Source organism: Onychomys torridus, chromosome 8 (genome assembly GCF_903995425.1).
Source record: "Onychomys torridus chromosome 8, mOncTor1.1, whole genome shotgun sequence".
NCBI classification, from domain to species: Eukaryota; Metazoa; Chordata; class Mammalia; order Rodentia; family Cricetidae; genus Onychomys; species Onychomys torridus.
This window is the reverse complement of record NC_050450.1, coordinates 52,276,354-52,299,462: the sequence shown is the minus strand read 5'-3', so window position 1 is coordinate 52,299,462 and position 23,109 is coordinate 52,276,354. Positions and strand designations below refer to the sequence as shown.

Sequence of the window (23,109 nt, the reverse complement as noted above, 5' to 3'; positions counted from 1 at the left end):
TTGAGTCTGTTTTCCTGCCTATGTAACCCCAGGGAGGAGGCCTTCTCAATCCTAATACTAAGCTTCCAGAGCCCTGTAGGTTTGGTAGCCTCTTGAGTATTACAAGCCTTCCTCTAGGAGGGAATTCTTAAATTCAATGAAAAAAACTACACAATACATAGAAAATTGAAGCACACTAGGAAACTAAGAAGCAGAAAACAGCACAGAGAAACTTTAGGTTGTAGAAGCCATGAGGGGAGATACTTTAAAAAAGATCAGCTGACTCGAAAACCAAAACAAAAAACCAAAAAAACAAAACAAAAAAGATCAGCTGGGGACCTAGAGGGTTAGTAGGGGAGATCTGCAGTGTCGTATTGCTGACCATGCTGGGGGACGCCTAGAGGGGTTCAGTGAGGGATAGCCACAGTGTCTATGCTGTCCCATGCTGGGGACCTAGAGGGTTAGTGAGGGATAGCCACAGTGTCTATGCTGTCCTATGCTGGGGACCTAGAGGGTTAGTGAGGGAGATCTGCAGTGTCTATGCTGACCTATGCTGGGGACCTAGAGGGTTAGTGAGGGATAGCCACAGTGTCTATGCTGTCCCATGCTGGGGACCTAGAGGGTTAGTGAGGGCGATCTGAGTGGTCTATGCTGTCCTATGCTGGGGACCTAGAGGGTTAGTGAGGGCATGGGCGATCTGCGGGTCTATGCTGTCCTATGCGGGGATCTAGGGGGTTAGTGAGGGCGATCTGCAGTGTCGATGCTGTCCCTATGCTGGGGACCTAGAGGTTAGTGACGGGATAGGCCCACAGTGTCTATGCTGTCCTATGCTGGGGACCTAGAGGGTTAGTGAGGGCGATCTGCAGTGTCTATGCTGTCCTATGCTGGGGACCTAGAGGGTTAGTGAGGGCGATCTGCAGTGTCTATGCTGTCCCATGCTAGACAAGGATGATGCCTGAGACAAGCTCTGAATTTGTTGATTTGAGAGGTTTAATAAAGTGATTAAAATTCAAATTTGGATGCAACAGAAGCAGCTTATTCCTAACTGGGTTGACAGTCATATTTTTCTGGAAGTCATTTTTCCTTCTTTGTAGTTATCTTACGTATGGAAGGAAATGTAAACCTTCATTTGAGTTTACCGGCGTTCAGTGAGAAAAGATGGCGCTGCCTTTTCTACTTCATGAAAGTGAGCTCCTTGCATTGTGTTTTCTTCTCAGAAACATCCACAGTGTGGTAGTCTCCTAGATTCTTGTAGCCAGAGTGATGTGGAAGTGACGTTTCCCATCCCCGACCTAAGCCTAGTGCTGATGAGTGGCATTTATTCCCAGGTTGGAATCAGGTGGTTTGGAGACCAGCCCCACACAGCAGCATCTTGCTTGGCTTTGATGTAGGCGCTATTGAGTGAGCAGCCGCCCTTTCAACACGCCTTCTTCTCTTTGTCTCCCTGTGGCAGGCTCGGTGGGAGGATGTGTCTGGTATCTAGAGAGAAGAGCTCTACCGGAGCTGCCACACAGGGTCACGCATCTGTTCCGGAGTGTCAGCAGTCAGTGGGTCGTGGTCCAGCAATTGAGCTTCCTCAAGCGCATGGTAAGTAGACGCCTTCCTTCGCTTGCTCTGCGCCTCAGCTTTTCTCTGGGTGAGGGAAGTGCGGAGATTCCTGTCACAAGAAAAGTTTTAGGAAGTACTGTTTGAAAGGGGCTTTTATTTAGTGTTCTCTTAAGTTTATCCAAAAACTTTAATCTCTTGTTTTGATTATTCTTAACTGAAACCAGAATAATTCTGGCATTTGAGGTTAAATAGATGATCTTGAATGTATTGATTAAGTTTGGAGAAAGATGGAAAACTTATGGCATATTTCGACCAGGCTAAAATTAGGAAAAGCTGAACTTGTGTGATGCATCTTTTATCCATTCTTTGAAGTTATGTAAATGTGTCTGTAAGACAGAAGTACTTGTTTAACAGTCCGGTCCTCGTATTTTCTCAACCATTTGAAAGGTCTTTAAAAATACTTCTGGGGGACTGGAGAATGGCTCAGTCAGTAAAGCGCTTGCTTTGCCACCATGAGGATCTGAGTTTGATCCCCACAGCCAACATAAAAGAGCTGGTGTGGTAGTGAGCACTTGTTACCTCAATTCCAATGAGGCAAATTTAGGAGCCCTGGGGCCTGCTGGCCAGCCAGCTCAGCCCATTTGGTGAGCCCCACAGCCCAGAAAGAGACTGTCTCAGAAAATAAGATGTACTGGGCTGGAGAGATGACTCAGAAGTTAAGAGCACTGGCTGTTTTTCCAGAGGTCCTGAGTTCAATTCCCAGCAACGACATGGTGACTTAGAACCATCTATAATGAGATCTGATGCCCTTTTCTGACGTGGAGGTATATATGCATACAGAACACTGTATATATAATAAATAAATAAATCTTTAAAAAAAAAAAAAAAGATGTATGGCTCCTGAGGAGAGACACTGAAGATTGACCTATGACTTGTGTTTATACCCTCACTACATGTGAACACACACACACACACACACACACACACACACACACACACACACCTGAGCAGACTAAAGACTTTGTAACTTACCGGTGCTTTTACGGTGGCACTGATTGTCTAGTCCTCTTACAGGCCTGTGTCTATGTTGATATACCATGAGATTGTGACAACATGATGACTCGATCTTCTAGAAAAGGGTCATAGACTAGTAATACAGCTGGAAATTCCTAGTGCTGCTATGGAAGACTAACAAATCATAGTCCAGGGTGATTTAGAAACATCTCACCCTTTCATTAAAACACCCACTTTAACTTAGAATTTAATTAATGTAAAATCTTAACTAAAATTCAGTGTATTGGTTTTGTCAATTTTAGAAGTTTGGTGTCCTCACCTATAAATAAAACAGTTATAAATAATGTTCTATCTCTAAATACTGTTGTGAAGATTAACTGAAATATATATTAATATGAAAAATAAGGACCCTCATAATGTTACTGGTAATTACCAGTTTTTGTCCATCAGTGATAGGGGCTGACTCTAAAATGTGTTCTCTCCTCATCCCACACTGCCACATGACTGCAACGCGACCAGCTCTGTTAGCCTTCCAGTGAGCTCCCCTCAAGGCTGTTTGCTTAAGAGCCCCAGTGGTCAATAGCTGACCGTGGCTATCTGTAGACAGTTTTGTGGTATTTAGATGAGAAAGTCCAGCCTTCAGGAAGGTCAGTGAACAACAGTATCTTCTTTGCAGGAACTCAGATTCCTAGATTTGTCTAAACCACAAATTTAAAAGCATAGCCAGTGCATTAATTTTATCTCTGTATTTTTCAGTGCTGATGTCTGCGTCGCACACATTGGAGGTGCGTGCTATGCTAGCAATGTTAAAGTTGTAGTGAGCTCTTCCAAGCAGTGAAAACTCTCAAGTGACATCCTCAGTTTAGTAACACATGCTGTCTGTCTGTCCGTCTAGTATGTCACACAGCTGCACAGAGGCCTCAGCCAGCGAGTCAAACCCAAACCAGAGCCAGCGGCTTCTCCGTTCCTTGAGCACACATCTTCACAGCAGGCCAGGGCGGAAGTGGACGAACTGCCATCTCTCTCAGCACCCGGCCTGCCACTGTCCCAGAAGCCAAATGAGGAGTTGATGGAGCTGGAGGCCACCTCCGTAGTGGAGCGTTCTCCTGACATGGCCAAAGAGACAAAGGAAGAAAAGCAGTGGAAAGAGATGAAGCTTCACACTGACGATCTGCCCGGCATTTTGGCTCGACTGTCCAAGATCAAACTCACAGGTACCTGGTTTTCTGAGACTGTTTTGTATCTCTGCTGAGCTGTATTTATTACCCCCCTCAAACATTGAAACTCAATGATTTTTCGTTCCTCTTATTAGGATTCCCACTGGGATATTCTGAATTCTACTTCTACAGAATTGTGGATTGTGTTACATTGTAACCTTTATGCAAAATTGATCTCATGTGAATTAAAGTAGATGTTTATCCTGCCTAGTTCCTTATGCTTATTATGTTTATAGCCACCATGCTTTTAAAATGCAGTACTACCTGAGTTCAGGAAGCTCCACATAGTCGAAGTCCACAATGACCATGGAGACTTCAGCTACTCTCTGTTCTGTCCCCTGTTCTGTCCCTCTGGGGTTATCCTGTGTGTACAGGGCTCTGGACTAGATTGCTCCAAGGATATTTGGAAGTGTTTCCCCTTCTAATTCCAGTATTAGATCAATCCAGTTGGGTATTAGGCCATAATAGTGTTCTTATTGTATGGACTGCCCCGTGAGCATCTGATGCTAGAGTTAGACACAGCTGTGTGACAGCTGGTATAAGAGTGTTCTGGTTCCCCTGAAAACTGAAGACCTGCCCCCTCTTCTTGCATGGAAGTGAAGGGACAGTATGGCAAGCTGTGATCAGGCTAAACCAGGTGCCCTTTGAAGACGGAAAGTGGCAAATAGAGTCTCATCAGATGAACAGAAATAAAGGCTCTGAGCATAGAGGTGGATGGCAGAAAGAATGATTTCATATCTCTCTAAAGGTGCGGACACCAAAAATCTAGGATGAAGGATGTGAACTAGACAGTTTCTTTCCTTAGTGACCAAACCCACTTAAAGGAAATTCTCTTTTTGCTGGGAGTGGGTGGGGTGTTGAATGGACATAGTGAGTGTGATAGAGTCTAGCAAGAATTCTGTGGTGTAACTAACAGCACAAGTCTAATTCTGCATGGAGACATGCTCCAGCTAAGCAAGAGCTCATCACATCTCTAAAGCCTTGTGATTTTTGCAAGAGGTCTGGGTGTCATGCTATTGACATATTAAGAACAAGTATCAGTAGGTTACAGCTGTACAGATGTCACCTAAGAAGTGGGACCTGTCAGGAGGTCAGCCTCAGAAGTGGCCCCTGTCAGCAGCAGGCTCTTCTTTGTGCCATGTCATTGAACACGTCTGGTCTGCTGATTGGTCCACTTCTCTTATCATCCTGTCCCCATGAGGAATAGTAGCAGGATTCTCTCCACAGTGAGAATGACCAAGAGAACCTTCTGCAGTGCCTGGAAAATGTGCTTCCCCTCTGCTCTTCTAATTCAGGCTGGGAACATCCAGGGCCACCGCCTTTGGAGATTTGTTTATTTCTAATTTCATGTGTATAGGTGTTTCACCTGCGTGGATGTCTGTATGCCACTTGCATGCCTGGTGTCCACAGGCCAGAAGAGGGCGGCAGAACCCATGCAACTGGAGTCACAGAGGGTTATGAGCAGCCTTATGGGTGCTGGGAACTGAACCATGGTCCTGGAAAAGCAGCCAGTACTCTTAACCACTGAGCCATCTCTCCAGCCCCCTGGTTTGTTTGTTTGTTTGTTTGTTTGTTTTTTGCTGCAGCTCCTAATTGTCCCTTTGTCTTCCTCCACCCCCGCTGCAGTTCACGTCACTCAGAGCTGCCAGCTGCTTTCCCTAGATACCACCTCCAGTCGTTGTTTTCCTAACGTACACAAGAGGCTGTTGTGTCTACATATTACCCTCTGTCCCCACTCTGCCTGCTTCTAAGGCAATGTCCTATAGTGACAGCCAGTTCTTGCCTCTCAGCTTACCTAGTCCGTGCTACCGTGGGAGACTGACCTGCTCATCTCACTCCTAGTCAGATCTTTCGGGTCTCAGCAGGAAGCCTGCACAGGGTTCCAGTCTTGAGATCCTAGCTGGACATGTACTCACCAGTGAGGTCTTAGGTGGTTTTTCTTCACCCTTTTGAGACAGTTTAGGACATACAAAAATACATCATTTCAGAATTTTAATTGCATAATGTATTAAAGCCACCCAGCAATGTTCCTTACAAATAGGAGGTGCTGAAAGGTGAGTTTGCAAATAGTTATGGGTAAATATTTAAGCGTCTATTGACTAGGTGTTGTGTTTCCAGCGGGTTTGTTTCTGTCCATGCAGATTGTATAGGTGGGTAAGGGTTTACTAGGCAGGGAGGTGAGGGGGACCACAAGCAGCAGCAGAAGCCAGAACAGAGGCCAAGAACCCTGCTGCATCCCACACATTCAGAAAATTGAGATCTGACTCGGGTGTCAAGTAGGGGAGGTGCTGGAAGGGCTAGTGTTGTCATGACATGTTGTCATGTCTTCAACAGCACTTACTCTGTTGAAGAGTTGCACTGTTAAACCACAGTGGTAACAAGTTCTAGAAGGTTTCTTAGAGAAAGATGGCCACTTTGTGATTTCTTCCTGTATCTTAGTTGCCATTAAATCTGAGGCTATGTCAAAGACAAGCTTCAGACAGTGCTGAGTTGTGCACCTTCAGCTGGAAGCACACCTTTGCAGCTCACTGGCTGACAGAACAGTGGGGTTTGTGAACTCAGACCGTGTTCACCTGTTGCCCTCACCTGCACCCTCCTATGGTTTACCTCCAATAGTTCTGCTTCTATGTTCACATATAGTTTGTATCTAGATCTCATGAGAGAAAACTTGTGACATTTGTCTTTCTTAGTCTGGCTTATTTCAGTTAACACAATCTCTGGTTCCATCCATTTTCCTAAGACAACAAGATTTCATTCTTCTTTATAGCTGAATAAGACTCCATTGTGTGTATACTTAGCACACTTTCTTTATCTGCCTTTCTACTGATGGATACCTAGGCTGATGTAACTCAGCTGCTGTGCACTGTGTTATAGTAAGCTTCCCATTCCCAATTTTGGACTTTGGAAGTCGGACTGAGTATATTTTGTATTATGAGATGGCCATGAGCCTATGGAACAAGGAATGTTACGGTTTAGACGTGAAATGATTCCCATAAGCTCATTTATTTCAGTCTGTCTCCAGCCAGTGGCACTACTTGGGAGGTTATGGGACCTTTGGGGGGTGGGCCTCGCTGAAGGAAGGGGGTTGCTGAGGGTGGACTCTGGGTTACAGCCTCGCCCTGTTCTAGCTGGAATCCTCTCTGCTTGCTGACTGGCCCTAGGATGTAATCAAGCTGCCTCTGGCTCCTGTACCATTACTTCCATCATGAACACTTCCCTGCCTTTTTAACCATAAAACTGTGAGCTAAAAGAACTCCCGGAACAAAGCTTGAGAACAGTAGCCCTTTGTCCCATGTCTTCTTACCACAGCCTTGCCCATTGAAAGTGTCTCTGTTACATTCTTTGGGTTAGCATTTGTGACACTTTGTTCCCTTTTACACTGCCCCACTTACCTCTTCCCTTTGGTGAGTTCAGATGGGTCCTGTCTTACTCATAGTTAGGAAGGGCTGACTACCACATGTCATAAAGTTCTAGTTCAAAGCTCTTTGTTTGTTCAGTCTGTAAGGATTTAGTGTCATCTAGTATCCATTTCACTAGAAATGGAGTAAGGTGACATGGCTCACAGTCCTGTTGAGCCGTGTTCTCCTGTATCCTTAAATTTATTGGCACCCAGTTGCACCTTTAATCTCAATACTTGAGAGGCTGAGGCTGACTGATTTCTGAGATCAAGGTCGGCCAGGGCTGTACAGTGAGACCCTTTCTAAAAGAAGGGAAAAAGAAAGAAAGAGGGATGAGGAAAAGATGAGTTTGATTTTGGCAAATTCTTTGGGCAAATCACTTCAAATGAAAGGGGTCCGATGGAATTCTGTTCTCAAAGAACTAGGGGTCTTTAGATGGAGTTAGCAGTGTGGGCACAGAAAAGAACAGGTGTTGGGGTGGTAGGTAGAGTGAGCAGAGCAGAGGGCCCAGAATTCCCGAAGAGCATTCCATCTAGTTCTTACGAAATGCCTGTAATAATCCTGTGAGGAAACAGAAGGCCAAGGAGTGGGAAACAAGAAAGGACTCTGTCACAGGCAGAGGTGCAGACCCCTCCATAGGAAGGACTTGGACCACACTGCAGATGCAGGAGGACCACTCAGAAGCCTGGCTGGAAAGGTACAGGAAGTCAGTGCCCACTACCTGGAAGTCAGGAAATGGCAAACAGCATTTCTTCTCAATGCTTCCAGGAGCTGCTTTGAGTATATACTTCATTTTGTAAAGTTTACCTGATGAGCATTTCAGTGGTAACAAATAAAAGGTGACTAATTTAAGGTCAGGAGTGTTTCACTACAATTTTCTTTTATTCTGGCTGTTGTACTGTTTTTCCTTTTATGTGGCTTATGTGGTTGTATATCTGAACTCGCATTCCAGATACAGCAGGACTTAATATGTAAAACCTGAGTCTGGAATCTTAAGCAGGTAGTAATCATTTAATATCTTAATTATTCTTCAGTGTGCATGGATGCAGTGACTCCTGTGTGTCAAAAGGTAAAGAGCATTGATAGCATGCTGGTTAAAATGGTGATTCCTTGCCACTGTGTGGGGGAATCAGATTCTCTGGGTCCAGGACATGACTCAGAGATCTGAATGTTTGCTATATACTAGGTGCAGGTGATCAGAACATATCTCAGAAACCTGATGGAGGCAGGACCCAGACATCAAACTCATTCCCAGACATGTTGGTCTGGCTGGTGCCAGGGAGAGCTTGCTTACTCAGAGCCAAAGCTGGCGGGTAAGACAGATGGCCACAGGAAAGGCAGCTGGGCAGAACCTGGACCACACAAGAGAGGCACGCAGAAGCAAGATGTTCCAAGGAACGGGGACTACCTCCTCACCTACAGCCACAGATGGAAGAGACCCGGGTCGTAAATTTCCCTCATATGATTTTATTTATCCCATGTGACTAATTGAATTAAAGCCATTTCCTTCTGCTTATTTCATCTAAAGAAGTAGCACCGTTTAGTGACCCTTAGCCCTCTCATCTGACTGACCTTGTACTTTCCTCTTTAGTTTATTACTTGAATTCATACAACCTGGAGTCAGCAGGAATATTTCTTTAAGGAGATCCCTGATATATGTAAATTGATTTCTCTTGGACTTTTAACATCTTAGACAATTCATTTCTAGCTAATGGCAGCTGAGGCATGAGTTTTTGAAAGCCAGCAGTCACATTATAGAACGAGTCTTTTCTGTGCTTCCTTTAGAGTTATAATATGCCAAGGAAGGGCCATATACTGATCAGACTTCAGATTTCCTTTGTAGGAGGGCAGACTAGCTGCAGCCCAAATCCTTGGCCCTTCTATCATGATGTGGGCCAAACCTTTGCTGGTGTGAATGTCATTTGAAAACATGTGTGTGTGTGTGTGTGTGTGTGTGTGTGTGTGTGTGTGTGAGAGAGAGAGAGAGAGAGAGAGAGAGAGAGAGAGAGAGAGAGAGAGAGAAGGAAAGTAAAACTGAGTTTATAAAGGAGTAGTAGGCCTCCCTTGAGCCCCCTGCCTGCTGAGCTATTTACAATAATGTTTTTGCAGTTTGTTGCAGGGACCACACCAGGGTGAGGAAATTTTATTTGGATTAGGATCATAAGAGCCTGTAGTGACTCAACTGGGTTTAGACTGAATATAGGTCAATAAAAAGCAGGACTTTCCTGACGAACATCTGTGCTGAAAAGTTACATTTCCCAAGGCCAGCACACTAAATAGATTGTTTATTGGAACCAATAGCTCAAGCTGTTGCTAGAGCTGATTGAGACCACAGTGGGTAGACCTTCCCCACAGTCCCGAATGCTGCTTTTTATTCAAAGAAAAGTAGAAACAGGGCACTGACTCATTTTAGATTGCTTTGGGTGGCTTACTGGGGTCTCTGGTGTTAGTTGTACCAAGCAACTCCCTTGCTCCCACAGTAAAGCCATCCTACTTGCAAAGTTAGAGGGATCTCTTGAGGTTTACACTTTGAATAATGGGTAATAATACTTCCTAACTCTTTCTGTAGTATTTTAAGTTATATAACTATCAAGTATTTATTTTAAGAAACACAAATAGGTTTAAAAAAAAGAAGATTGAAATGCTCTTATAATTTCACCATGTCAAAATAACTGTCATTTTATAGATTTTGGTAAATTAGCTTAAGAACTTAATGTCATACTCATCTTTTTGTATGAGACTTACTTTGATTTTGGTGTCTTAAGTTGTTATTTGTTTTGTTTTAGTTTTCTTAAGACAAAAATCTAAAATAAGAGGGCTGGTCAGATGGCCCAGGTGTTAAGAGCACTTGCTGCTCTTTCAGAGGGCCTGAGACCAAATCCTAGACCCCACACTGGGTAGCTCCCAACTGCCTGTAGCTCCAGTTCTAAGGGGTCAAATGTTCTCTCTGGCCTCTGTTGGAACCAGCATTCAAATGGCATACACACACACACACACACACACACACACACACACACACACACACATAAAAAGCAACGAGCCATTTTTTTAAAGATAGAACATGTGACTCATCCAGCAACTCTGTTGACAGTTTGTCGCCCTTACCTGGGCACACTCTGTCTAAAGTTAACAGTCCAGGCTGTAGAGTTAGACTGACAGAGCTGGAATCCCTCATTTGTAATATATTGGCTGTACAATTATTGACACTTTTTTTTTTTTTTTGATGTCTTAAAGGCTTGGTTTCAACTATAAAATGGGAACAAGTCCATTTTAGAGGACTATTGTAAAATTTATAAGAAATAATTTAGAGAACAATTTACTACAACAACTAGTTAATGTTCAAGGAAAGTTAGTTACTGTTATACTGTGTTAATCTATGTTCAGGACATTGAGTAATTTTTAATATCATGTTTACACATCTTTGTGTTTATTTCTGAGAAGTTAGGTCCTAGAAATAAACCCTTTTCATGTTTTTATTGTTGTATACTAATTATTCTAACTAATGGGCTTTGTTGTGGCATCTCATATGCATATTATGTATTGTGGATGTATTCACCCACCTGTGGCCTCTCTTTCTTCCCCCAGCCCACATTGGAGTGAGACAGAGCAGACAGATGCCACTGCATAGCTGTGCCACGGCTTGTTTCCTTCCCTTGTCATTATCAGTGCAGTGATAGTGCTGTAAGGAGTATCTGTCTTTTTATCTGTGACGATTCTCCAGGCAGATACTTGCAAATATCTTGGGATAAAATAACTATACTTTCAGAGCTTTTGATTGGTGGATTTCCCTGAAGAAATGTTTACCAGGTGATGCTGTGGTCCGTGTGGTAAGCCTATACCATACCTTCAGCAGTTATTGCTGGCTAGTGCTGTAATTTTATAAATAATGTGTAAAAATTGGCTGCTGCGGGCTGCTGGAATATATCATAAGAACTCAGCTGGTTATGGCAAAGTCACTACCTGGAGGGATCAAGGAATTCCTCCAGAGGAAGCCAAATTCCAAGGAGCTTTTGGTATTTGGCTTGTTTTATATATATATATTCTATTATGAAAATCATGTGTGCCTTCATAGTTTTCCCAATTGATTTTCCCCTAAGAAGTGCTAACAGTGCGGACTATTCACTCTCTGGGCATACACATTCAAAGTACTTGGAGAACAGCCTCAGGAAAGGCTTCCTCTGGAATCAGATATCTCCCTTAGCCACTTTCAAGGACTAACAGTAATAACAGTCCACATGCTAGTCTCCTGATTAAAGGTAAATTCCACAAGGAGACACCACCTAGGTCAGGTGGACGTTAAGTAATAGCTTTACACAATTTAGCCCGGACCCTCCTTACTTACAGCCTTACTAATTTTATAGACCTCTAACTCCTTACCTAACCACTTCTAGGAATATTTAGATAACTTTCTGTGCTGACAGCTATGCTCAGCCCGAACCCCAGTTCAAGCCTCCCTGTAATTATCATCATTGACAGCATCCGGCCAGATGGAGGAAAGTACCTTATCAGAGATACCTCACTAAGAACAGACTTAAGCATCCAGGCTACCTGTTTGAGAAAGCCTGGTGGATATGCCAATTAAGCTTAACTTCCTCCTTTCCCAAATCTTACCTCTAGTTCCAGATCTCCCTTTAACTATCACCAGAGGCATCTAGCTGTACACAGGTTGCCTAGCAACTGAGCACACTTTCCCCTACCCTGCAGAAAAACAGCAGATAGCTTGGACGGATAGGAGCCACAGGAAAAAAGAAGGCAGTTTTATTTTCTCCCATTGACCTAGCAACTTACAGAGTCTTAACATTTTCTACCAATCACATTTAAGACTATAGTGGAGTACATAAGATCCCTCTTCTTAGATATTACCCAAATTTAGCCTTTAGTAAATTCATTTCCCCATTAGTCACTTCCCTTTTGGGTTGCAAATGATAATTAACTATTACTGCCTCTCTATGTGATTCTTTTCACCCTTCATTTGACCCTGGAAGCCTGGCTTTGCACTGCCAAGGAATTACTGCTTGTAAGTGCATATATACCAGGACTCCCAGGGCACAAGAGGATGGAGAAGAGAAAAGAGAATAGAAGAACTAGATGGGTAAGAACTTGAGAAGAACAAACTGAGATGGGGAAGAACTAGATTGAAGGGCTAAAAGAGAGTACTAGAGGAATGAGATGGAAGATGAGGAAGAGCCAGATGGGGAAGAACAAGATGAGAAAGGAGATGGGAGAGGAGCTGATAGGGGAAAGAACTAGATGGATGAGAACCTAGAAGGGGCAGAACTAGATGAAGGAATTAAGATAGAACCTAGAGGGGAAAGCAGATAAATGTAAAGAGAAATTGGGCAAGAAAGGAGCTAAAAATGAGAGCAGAGTATAAGCTTGTGGAGAGAGAACCGACACAGAATAATAAAGTGTGGACTAAGGAGTTTTGTGTACATAGATACATTTCTTTTCTTCAAAGATTAATATTCAGCTGGTTGTAGTTTCTTCCCGGACCCTGGGAGAGGACTATTGAGGGGTTGGATCCCCATAGTCCCCGATAATTGGCACATAAACTTGTTTTATATTTAAAGCTCCTGATGATTCTTCATAGTCATTGATGATTTGTATTTTTACTGATCATAACCCACTTGTCTTCCAGCCTTTTCTTCTATTTGTCCCACTGTTTTCAATGATTCTATATATATTATAATCAATCCTGGTTTGTTTGTGTGCACATGTGTGCATGCATGTGTGTGTGCACGTGCATGTGTGTACACATGTGTGCATGAATGTGTGTGCATGTGTATGTGTCATTTGCTTTTTTTCATTTGCCAATATTTTGATGTGTAAAAGTTAATTTGTGGTAACCAAATCTATTAATTTTCTGAGGTTCTGTCTTTGTGCCATAAGTAAACTTTTTCATATAAAGATTGTACTTACTTCCTTGTCAGTTTTACATTTTTATAATTTTATATTTGTAATACACTTTTTATTTTCAGGACATGCATTTTGGTTAGTAGTATGTAATGGGCTCGTAACTGGGTTTATAGTTAGTACCCCATGTTACTGCATCACATTCACAGGTTTAAGAATTTATAAAGCCTTATTTTTGGAACCCTTCCTATTTCCTGTCCTTCCCTATTTCCACCCCAAAATCCTGCTAGTATCTTAATTGGAATTTCAGTATGTTCATAGTTAATTTAGGTATGTGTAGACAGTTTTTCTTTGGACTGCCAGCTCACAAAAAAACAGCATGGAGACTTATTATTAATTATGAAAGCTTGGCCTATAGCTTAGGCTTGTCTCACCACCTCTCATACCTTAAATCAACCCATTTATATTAGTCTACATTTTGCCTTGTGGATTTTTACCTCTCTTCCATCTTGCACCTCCTGTTTCCTCTCCATCTCTTCTGGCATCTGTCTACTGCCTAGATTCATCTCCTCTTCTTTTCACTCTGCCTAAAAGTCCCATCTAACATCTTCCCGCCTAGCTGATGGCCATTCAGCTCTTTATTAAATCAATCAGAAGGCACCTTGGCAAAGACACATCTTCACAGTGTACAAAAAGATTATTCCACAACAGGTATGTATTGAGATCTTTACCATGTTGCATTATTTTCATTAATCTGAATCCTCTTTTATTCTTTCTAAATTTTCTGGTTTTCTTTAAGTAGATCAAAATATTTGGCACTAAATTGACTTGGGGTGGGGTATTTTAAACTATTTTTTCAGTTTGTTATTTCTCAGATTTTTCAGGAAAGCAATGCAAATAATGATCAGATTATCTCCTTTCTCTGCCTATATGAGTTATTTCACTTTCTGGGCCATTTCCTCTTTGTTGGCCCTGTCCAGTAGCTTTCCTGTCTGTTGTTTCTCACTTTCTTAGGAAGGCCCTCTGGGGTGTTATGTACACTGACGATTTGAGCCTCACATCTCCATGTCGTTACTTCCCGTAACATTTAAGATCCTGCTGTGGCAAGCCTTGTTTCTTCACAATGACCCGCTCCTGTGCTTCTCTGCTGGAGTGTGCACACTTAACGTTTTCTAGTCAGTTCATAGTCCCTGGGTACTGCTGTATTTTTACTTTTCTGCATGTTAGGGACTGAATGAGGTATGGTGAACATTCTTGTTGTCGCGGATCCTATTAATAAGTGTGTGCTTCATAAGCATGTGTATACTATGTGTATGTACTTAGTGCATACTATGTATATACTAAGCTGATAGCTGAGTGTAGGCATGCTGGATTTTTCCCTTGTCACTTAACAGTTTCTTTGTGGTGTTGGACTTCTCTCATGTAGTAACTTAGAGGAATAGTGACTATCAGTTCACATCCTTGATCTAACATTCCTGTGGCCTGGATGCAAATGAGGAAGTGGCATCTGGAAAGGGGACCATTTCTCAAAAGTTACTTTCTTGATATTTCTGAACCCATAGTGCCAGTGTCATGTGTCCTGGCCTTAGTTTTAGTGTACTCTCCCTTTACTCAGGAAATATGGGTGTCTGTGCTCAGCCATTTCTCTGATGCCCCTGCCTGCTGAGTTGGAGTTGGAAAATTGTCCCATGTGCCAAGGTGTGGTGGACACGGATGAGCTGCTGTGGTGTCTGAGGGTTTTGTTGCAGAGAGAACTGTGTTGAGGAAAGGCCCTGTCCTGCTCTCTTTAGAGGGACCTGGCTAGCGCTTCTGCTTGTGATGCAGCTGCCTCTGTACACTCGTGGACCATGGTGGCAAGGGGACTTCTCCTGGACTCTGCCAACTGTAACTGTCATCCACCTTGGCCTCCCTTGTTCTTCAAGAAGAAGGAATAAACTGTCTGGATAGCCTCTGTTTCTTGTATTTATCCAATTCCTTACTGTGACTGTTTACTTAGATGTTTTTCCTATTTAAACAATGAAAATAGAGAACAGAGGTGCATCTCATCATATGCAAGGCCCTGAGTTGTGTCCCCAGCAAGACAGATGCATCGTTTTTCAGATAATGAGAGCAGTTATCCATCTTTCAGCAACTGCCTTAAGCTTCATATAACCTGTATTTAAAATATACTTCCTGGGGCATTTATTTTCCTCTCTGTACCATTTCTGAAGATACAAGTTTTTTTTAAAATCAGTTTTTGTTTTTATTTATTTTGTTTCTGTCCTTGTTTAGCTTTGTATTGCTGTTATAAACACCGTGACCATAAGCAACTTGGGGAGAAAGCGTTTCTTTCATCTCACAGCTGGAAGTCCATTATCCAGGGAACTCAGGGCAAGAACTGAAGCAGAGAGAGGCCATGGAGGAACACATGAGCAACAGCGCTTACTGCCTTGCTCCCCGTGGCTGGCTCAGCTCGCTTTTTATACAACTTGGGACTACCTGCCCAGAATAGCATCATCCACAGTTGGCTGGGCCTTCCTGCATCAGTCAGTAATCAAGAAATGCCCCCTAGGCTTGCCTACAGGTCATTCTGGTGGAGACATTTTCTCAAATGAGGTTACCTCTTTCCACTTGACACACAACACAACACTATTAAACTATAACCTTCCTATTCTTGTTTGTCCCTCAAAAGGTGTTAATATCACTCTATAAAACATAGTATAACTTTAAAAGTCCCACACTCTAAAAAATATATGCACTTTAAAATATCAAACATCTCTCAAAGTTCAAAATCTCTCAACTGTGGGCTTCTGTAAAATCAAAAACCAAGTTACATACTTCTTACTCCAACAGGAAAGAACAGTGCGCAGTTACAGTTATATCATACCCAAATCCGGCAGTGTGAGTGGCTCAGTGTCTGCTGTCTGGCATTCCCTCTCGATCTTCTGGGCCCCAAAGCCCTTGGGCAGGCCCACCTCTCTAATTCTACCATCTGAAGCACAAGCAACTTACCTCGTAAGCTCTGGCCAGTTCCATTCCACACATGCCAATATCCTTGATGGTCATCTCAAAGCCCTGCGTCTCCAGTATCCTAGGGCCACCAATAGCCTCTTATGGCCTCTGTTTAGTGATTCTGACCCTACCTCACGGTGCCAAGCCTCAGCTGCTCTCCAAGACCCTAAAGGCCTCCAGCCCCCATGCTGCCCAAACCAATAAGATGTGAGAAAGTTACACATTACCAAGTTCGGCTGCCATGTTGGTAATACAGCCTTTGCCCCTTCTGGACCACAGCTCTGCCCTTGAGGAAAATACTTCCCAGAAGATTTCAGCTGAGTGATGCTGGTCTGTTGTTAACCACGGCTGATTCTTCAGTCCCAGCTGACCAGCATCATTTTTCCCAGTAAAGTAAAGGTTTACTCAGTGTTGCTGTGTCTTGTTAATCAAAGCGGACTCTTCAGCCCCACCTGACCATAAACCACAGATTCTTAATACAAAATACCTGACAGATAGCCCTGTGAAGTCTTTCAGGGATTCCCATTCCCTCTGAAGCTTCTCAAGCCAGGCTCTGCCATCTGCCCTTCTCTTGGCAGTATCTTGCATGTTCTACAGAACAGCTCACTAAGGTCTGAGAACCCAATGGCTTTTCCAGGCCAAAGTCCAAACACTTCCATAGTTCTCTCAAAAAACATGGCCAGGTCTGTCACAGTAACACCCTACTCCTAGTACCAATTTCTGTCCTAGCTTGGCTTTGTATTGCTCTAATAAACACCATGACATGACCAAATGCAACCTGCAGAGGAAAGGCTTTATTTTTATCTCACAGCTTATAGTCCATCATGAGGGGAAGTCAGGGAGGAGCCTGGAGGCAGAAAATAAGGCAGAGACCATGAGGGAACACTGCTTACTGCCTCTCCCCCCCCCATGGCTCGCTCAGCCTGCTTTTTAATACATTCTAGGACCACCTGCCATGGAGGTGGCATGGCCTGCAGTGGCATGGCCCCACAGACTTGTGTACTGGCAAAGCTGACAAAAATGAACCAGTTTCTTTTTTTTTTTTTGGTGAGTTTTATTGTTTTTTGTTTGTTTGCTCGTTCATGACAGGAAAGCTTTGCGCCTGGAACTGGAACTGGCTCTGTAGACCAGGCTGGCCTCGAAATCAGAGAGCTATCTGCCTCTGCCTCCTGAGTGCTGGGATTAAAGGCGTGCACCACCACCACTGCCTTTAAAAAAAAGAAAAACGAAATCAAGTCATTTTTTTTTAATGATTTATTTTTATTTTATGTGTATTGGTGTTTTGCCTGCATGTACATCTGTCTGAGGGTGTGAGCTGCTATGTGGGTACTGGGAATTGAATCCAAGTCCTTTGGAAGAGCAGCCAGTGCTCTTAACTACTGAGTCATCTCTCTAACCTTTAACCAGTTTCTTTTTACATGGATGAAAATATATTTAGCTAGCTTGCTTTGTTTTTCATCATACAATTATTAATTTGGGATTTACTTGTCTTAAATTCAATTTCATGTTAAGTGTAAAGTGCTGTGGTTGATGCTAGAAAGAGGTAAAAATAAATTTCTCCTGAGGATGAAAATCATTTTCAAATAGTATTGGCAACTCTAAAGGAGAGAGAGAGAAATAGGAACCGAGACTGGGCTCAGCTGCCTGGACGGGAATTCTAAAGAGTAGCAGCTCTGTCCCTTGTGTCAAGGAGTCTAGAGTTAGTGTTTCATAACTGACACGATGCCTTGTGCCCGCCCCCCTCTCTCTCCCTGGTTTATGGTGTGTGACCCCAAGACCACAAGCTGTCCTCTACACCCTCCCTGTCTTCTAGGCAGAAGCATGACAATGGGCAAAGGTGAAAGGTCGGGAACCACCGTACAAGAAGGGGAAGGAGCCTCCGCTGTCTCTTTGGCCAGGTTTATATAGCATGCAGCCAACCCCAAGGGAGGTTGTGAAGTGTGGCCCAATCCGATATCCATCATTTAAAAAGCCCCAGCATCGAAATCCCAGCCTAATAAACTCTCCCATTTTTCTTTAACTTCTTATGCCTTTGGAATTCTTGGGGTCTTGTCTTCATGCAAGTTTCTGAGCATGTCCTCCTAAAATTCTTTCACTCTTGGCCTGAGTTGCAGCTTGGGAATCTGAATTTCAACTGGTGTCCCTGATACAGACAGGGTTCCCGTGGCATGCTTCAAGAGGAGACCTCAAAGCTCCCTCTCTCCAGATCCCTCCTAACTCTCAAAAGCCTGTCTTGTTTCTTGTTCCACACAGCATATGGAAGTAGTTCCTGTCCAGTAGGAGATTCCCGCATGCCATCATTTCCCTATCCCTCTGCCTGTTTACCCAGCCCCACCCATCACTCTAGATACCTGAGTTCCTATTAGAGTCTCCAGCCCCAGACAGGTCACCGTCTAGGAGGGGGCTGTCTGAAACTCCTGGGGCACCAAGGCATTGCTCCTCAGTCTGCATGCTAGACTTGGCTGGGTGCATAAGTACCCTTTGGGAGTAATAGTGAGGCCTTAGTTTACAGTTCAAAGCAGAACACGTTTGCATCCCATTTATTAAGATTAAGGGGTTCAGTAAGATGGTTCAGTAGATTAAAGTTCTTTTTTAAGCTTGATAACTTAAGTTTGATTCCTAGAATCCACGTAAAGGTGGAATGAGAGAACCAGCTCTGGAAGGTTGTCCTCCTTCTAACTCTTGTATCATAGCACACACACATCACACACACATGCATGTGCACACACACATCACACACACATGCATGTGCACACACACATCACACACGCATGTGCACACACACATCACACACACATGCATATGCACACACACATCACACGTGCATGTGCACACACACATCACACACACATGCATGTGCACACACACATCACACACACATGCATGTGCACACACACATCACACACACGTGCATGTGCACACACACATCACACACACGTGCATATGTACACACACATCACACACACGTGCATATGCACACACACATCACACACACATGCATGTGCACACACACATCACACACACACATGCATGTGCACACACACATCACACACATGCATATGCACACACATATCACACACACGTGCATATGCACACACACATCACACACACATGCATATGCACACACACATCACACACACATGCATATGCACACACACATCACACACACATGCATATGCACACACACATCACACACGTGCATATGCACATACACATCACACACGTGCATATGCACACACACATCACACACACGTGAGATACTACTCAGTGTATCTCTTGAGTATTGAGGATGTCCCAATTCGGTCCTCTTAAATGTTCATCAAATTTGTGAAAACTCTGCCCTTTGAGCTCACAGAATCCTCAGACTTTGATTTGTTCTAAGTGATGTATATTCTTCAGTTAAGAATCCTCTTTTTCCCTTGATAAGTAATAAACATAAATATTACCAATGAATCCCATTAGGCTTGGCCAGCAACTGTTGGTATCCAGGTTGACTCAAAGACAGTTGTCGGTAAGGGCATTCTTCAAGCGTTCGTCATCGTCAGCATGCTGAAGGTTGTTCTCCTTTGAAAGCCATGCCGGCTGCTTAGAGTGAGGATGCAGCTAGTTAGCATTGCTGCATCATCACTGCCTTCATCACGAGGAGTGAGTGACAGTTGCTTAGCGAGAATCCTGAAATGGCAGTGTGTGTGGAGCTAGGCCTGGGCTGAGTGTGTGTGGAGCTAGGCCTGGGCTGAGTGTGTGTGGAGCTAGGCCTGGGCTGAGTGTGTGTGGAGCTAGGCCTGGGCTGAGTGTGTGTGGAGCTAGGCCTGGGCTGAGTGTGTGTGGAGCTAGGCCTGGGCTGAGTGTGTGTGGAGCTAGGCCTGGGCTGAGTGTGTGTGGAGCTAGGCCTGGGCTGAGTGTGTGTGGAGCTAGGCCTGGCTGAGTGTGTGTGGAGCTAGGCCTGGGCTGAGTGTGTGTGGAGCTAGGCCTGGCTGAGTGTGTGTGGAGCTAGGCCTGGCTGAGTGTGTGTGGAGCTAGGCCTGGAGAGAAAAAGCACCGGGCTGGTGCTGAGGCGGTCGTCAGATGGAGGGAAGTACTCAGTCCTGTCGGGTAGAGAAGATACTCCTTTTCAGTGCTTGGCTGTAGGTGGCCACACTGACCAGTTAGAAATGTCACTGTTTTAGTGGAAGCTGCCTGGCTAACAATTCCCTCTTGCCAAACTCTTTTTGGGAACCATGCCTCCACTTGTCTGAAGTTTAACCTTCGTGCCTGAGCTTTGGCTTTGGAGGGTCATTTTATGAAAAGGTTGTTAAGTATCTGACCATTACATCTCAAAGGAAAAGAAGAAAGTTGTAAAGTGATTGAGTATAGGGAGTATCTTGTGGAAAACAGTTCTTTATTGAAAGGAGATGGAAAAAGCCTACGAATAGGGTATCAAAGCAGAAAAGGCCTCAGGTTCAAAGAAAAATGGTAAGTGAAAGAATTATCTGGGCGGTCTCACTTGTTGGTGGCATTAGCTTAGTGTATAAACAGCTCTTATTTATATTTTCATGAGGGCTGAGGGACACTTGATTGCCCTTTGCAGAATGCTAAATCTAAATGCAAACCAAATGCTCCTTGGTGAATTGCCTTGGTAACCATACTGAAACATTTCATCCTGGCAGCAGTATTTCTCAGTACATTTGAAGGTAAGAGGTTTAATTTGGTCCTTGGTCTTTCAGACCAGACTTAGTCATTAAGTATATAGGAGAGGAAAAGGGGTGGGGGTAGACCTAATAAGTTCTGCAGCTGTTATTTTAAATCTCTGTGAAACATTTTATCTTTTCACCCCAAGTGATGTAGTTACTTCTGATTGGTACCCTGTCTCATCAGTTGACTTCTCCTCAAGATTTAACACTATCTGTAAGAATTGTTACCCCTTTGATAAGATTCTGATGAGAAGACTGTACTAGGAAGTTCAAAGAAGGCTGCCAGCCGGGAAGCCTAAAATCCTCACTTAAATTAGAAATTCAACCAGTTGAAGCACAGCTGTTAGTAGAGACAAAGACAAACATGGCTGTGGAAAGAACAGCTACTTAGTAAAAGACACAGTCTCACTAGCAACCCAGAAGAGACAACCTCCTGCCTCTGAATTACGTTCTATCACAGTGAACTTTCAGATCTGCTACCCAAACATCATACCATTGCCCAGGAACACACACACACACAAACTCATTAGCTACCTGCTCTCAGGGGATGGGGTCTTAAAGCTTGACTGCCTGCTTATGATTTTGTAATGTGCTGGTCAAGTGTGTGTGGGTGTCTTCCCTTCAATTAGTGAGATTGCCATCCTTGGGAAAACGAATCTTTGGAGCATTTACTATAAATTTTCCATAAAGCAGAGAACTAAATACACGGCCACATGATTCCTGCTGAGCCCCCAATTGCTTGCACAGCTCCCTGTTTATAAAACCAAGCACTCACACTCCCAGAGCTCCCTTTGCTGCGTATGTAAAGCAGGCTTCTCCTTGTGCGGAAAGCGTCACTGTACAGGAATATATGCGTAGTTATTATATACAAATATCATTGAAGACAATTATTTCTAAGTGAAATTCATGGACCCATACTTTAAGATGTGCAAAATGCCAGTTGTAAAAGAAAGAATTGGGGTTGTGCTTAGTTAGCATGTGAGGCCCTGGGTTCTGTTCCCAGGAGTGACAGACAGAGACACAGAGACAGAAAGAGAGAGAGAGAGAGACAGAGAGAGAATGAGAATAAAATATAAGCAGAAGTCTTATTTCTTACTTTGTCTCTAGGGTGGCCACATGCCACTATTGAAACCCAGTGGTTTTGGTGCTTGGATTCATATGAAGACACTTTGACTTTGGCATTGTAAATTGTTTGCCCTGTTTCTTTACACACACACACACACACACACACACACACACACACACACACACACACACCCCGTAAGCAGAGTTTGGCTGGTGCGCTTCCTTCAGTCCCTTTACATGATGCTTTAGTATATGAAGCCCAAGCTAAGAGGCCTGAGGAGTGCTGCTCTGGAATTCCAGGGAGCTCATTTTAATAGTTACCAAAGCACCACTTAATTAAGCCCTTGATATTCACTGTCATTGTGCTGAGTGCTTTTGATGAAGTGAAACCCTTTGTGCCTCCACAAAGTGTCCTCAGCATCAACAGTAGCAGGAGTCGAGCGTGGTTGGTTACCACGGATACTTCGCTGAGAGGAGGAGAGACTGGGGCATGGTTACTTGTGCATAATTGGAGCTTTGTACCAGGAAAGTAGAAATGGCCCAGTATTGTTGCAGAGACAGAAACTGCATCCATAGGTAGGGTGGCAGGGAGGTTGCTGTGGACGGGATGTGTGAGGCCCCTGTAGCATAGCTCTCGGGGCTCTAAGGGGTCAGTCAGGGAGAAGTAGCTTTTTGTCACCAGATTTGGGGTAGCATTCCCCCGAGAGAGGTTGGACTAAATGACTCCCTTTTAACTTTTAACATTTTATAATTTCCCTTCTTAACATTTTGTCATTTTTTGAGCTTAAGAGTTTTATTTCTCTCCTGTACTCTAACTGCTCACACTTCAGTAATGAAGCCCTGAGATCTGTGTACATGGCTGCCACCTAGCCCAGACTTTTGAGTCTCCCACCTTGCAGGCTGCAGTGGCCTGTAAGTGGTCCCCGAGGACGTTTCCCTCTGCTCTCTGCTGCTGCTGCGCTAAGCACTCCCTTTGCTTCATCTTAACAGCTTGAGACAGAGTTACTATTTCATGGTTTTTCTAAGTGGGATGTTCAGACCTCATGTGGTAGATTCTCTGCCAGGGTCTCCGTGGGCTGGAATCAGGGTGTCTGTTGGTCAGGACCACCATCTTCATTTGGAGCTCAGGGGTCAAGTCCAGTGCTTGTTGGTAGAATGTCCTCCAACCTGTTTTTCATTCCTAGAAGTCTCCGGGAAGTCTTCAGCGGGTGGCTCTCAGGGGCATGTTGGAGCAAGGTGTTTGTTTCCTGAGGCCAGTTGGTGTGCTTGGGAGTCTAACAAGATAAAACATTTTGAATATTATAGGGAACAGAAATTGAAACTTTCCCTGGAGGAGGCAGGCAGACAAATGAACCTGTGAGTGAATGAGCTTAA

At 43.8% G+C, this 23,109-nt stretch overlaps 1 protein-coding gene across 1 annotated transcript in view; it reads left to right on the top strand.

The window, feature by feature from the left end:
- Window positions 1-23,109, top strand: part of LOC118589729 (protoheme IX farnesyltransferase, mitochondrial) — a 108,231-nt gene that overhangs the window by 4,511 nt on the left and 80,611 nt on the right. Inside the window, exons 2-3 of the mRNA XM_036197257.1 lie at window positions 1,433-1,566; window positions 3,437-3,755. The gene's annotated coding sequence lies outside the window, so the exon portion shown is untranslated. The remainder of the gene's footprint in view (window positions 1-1,432; window positions 1,567-3,436; window positions 3,756-23,109) is intronic.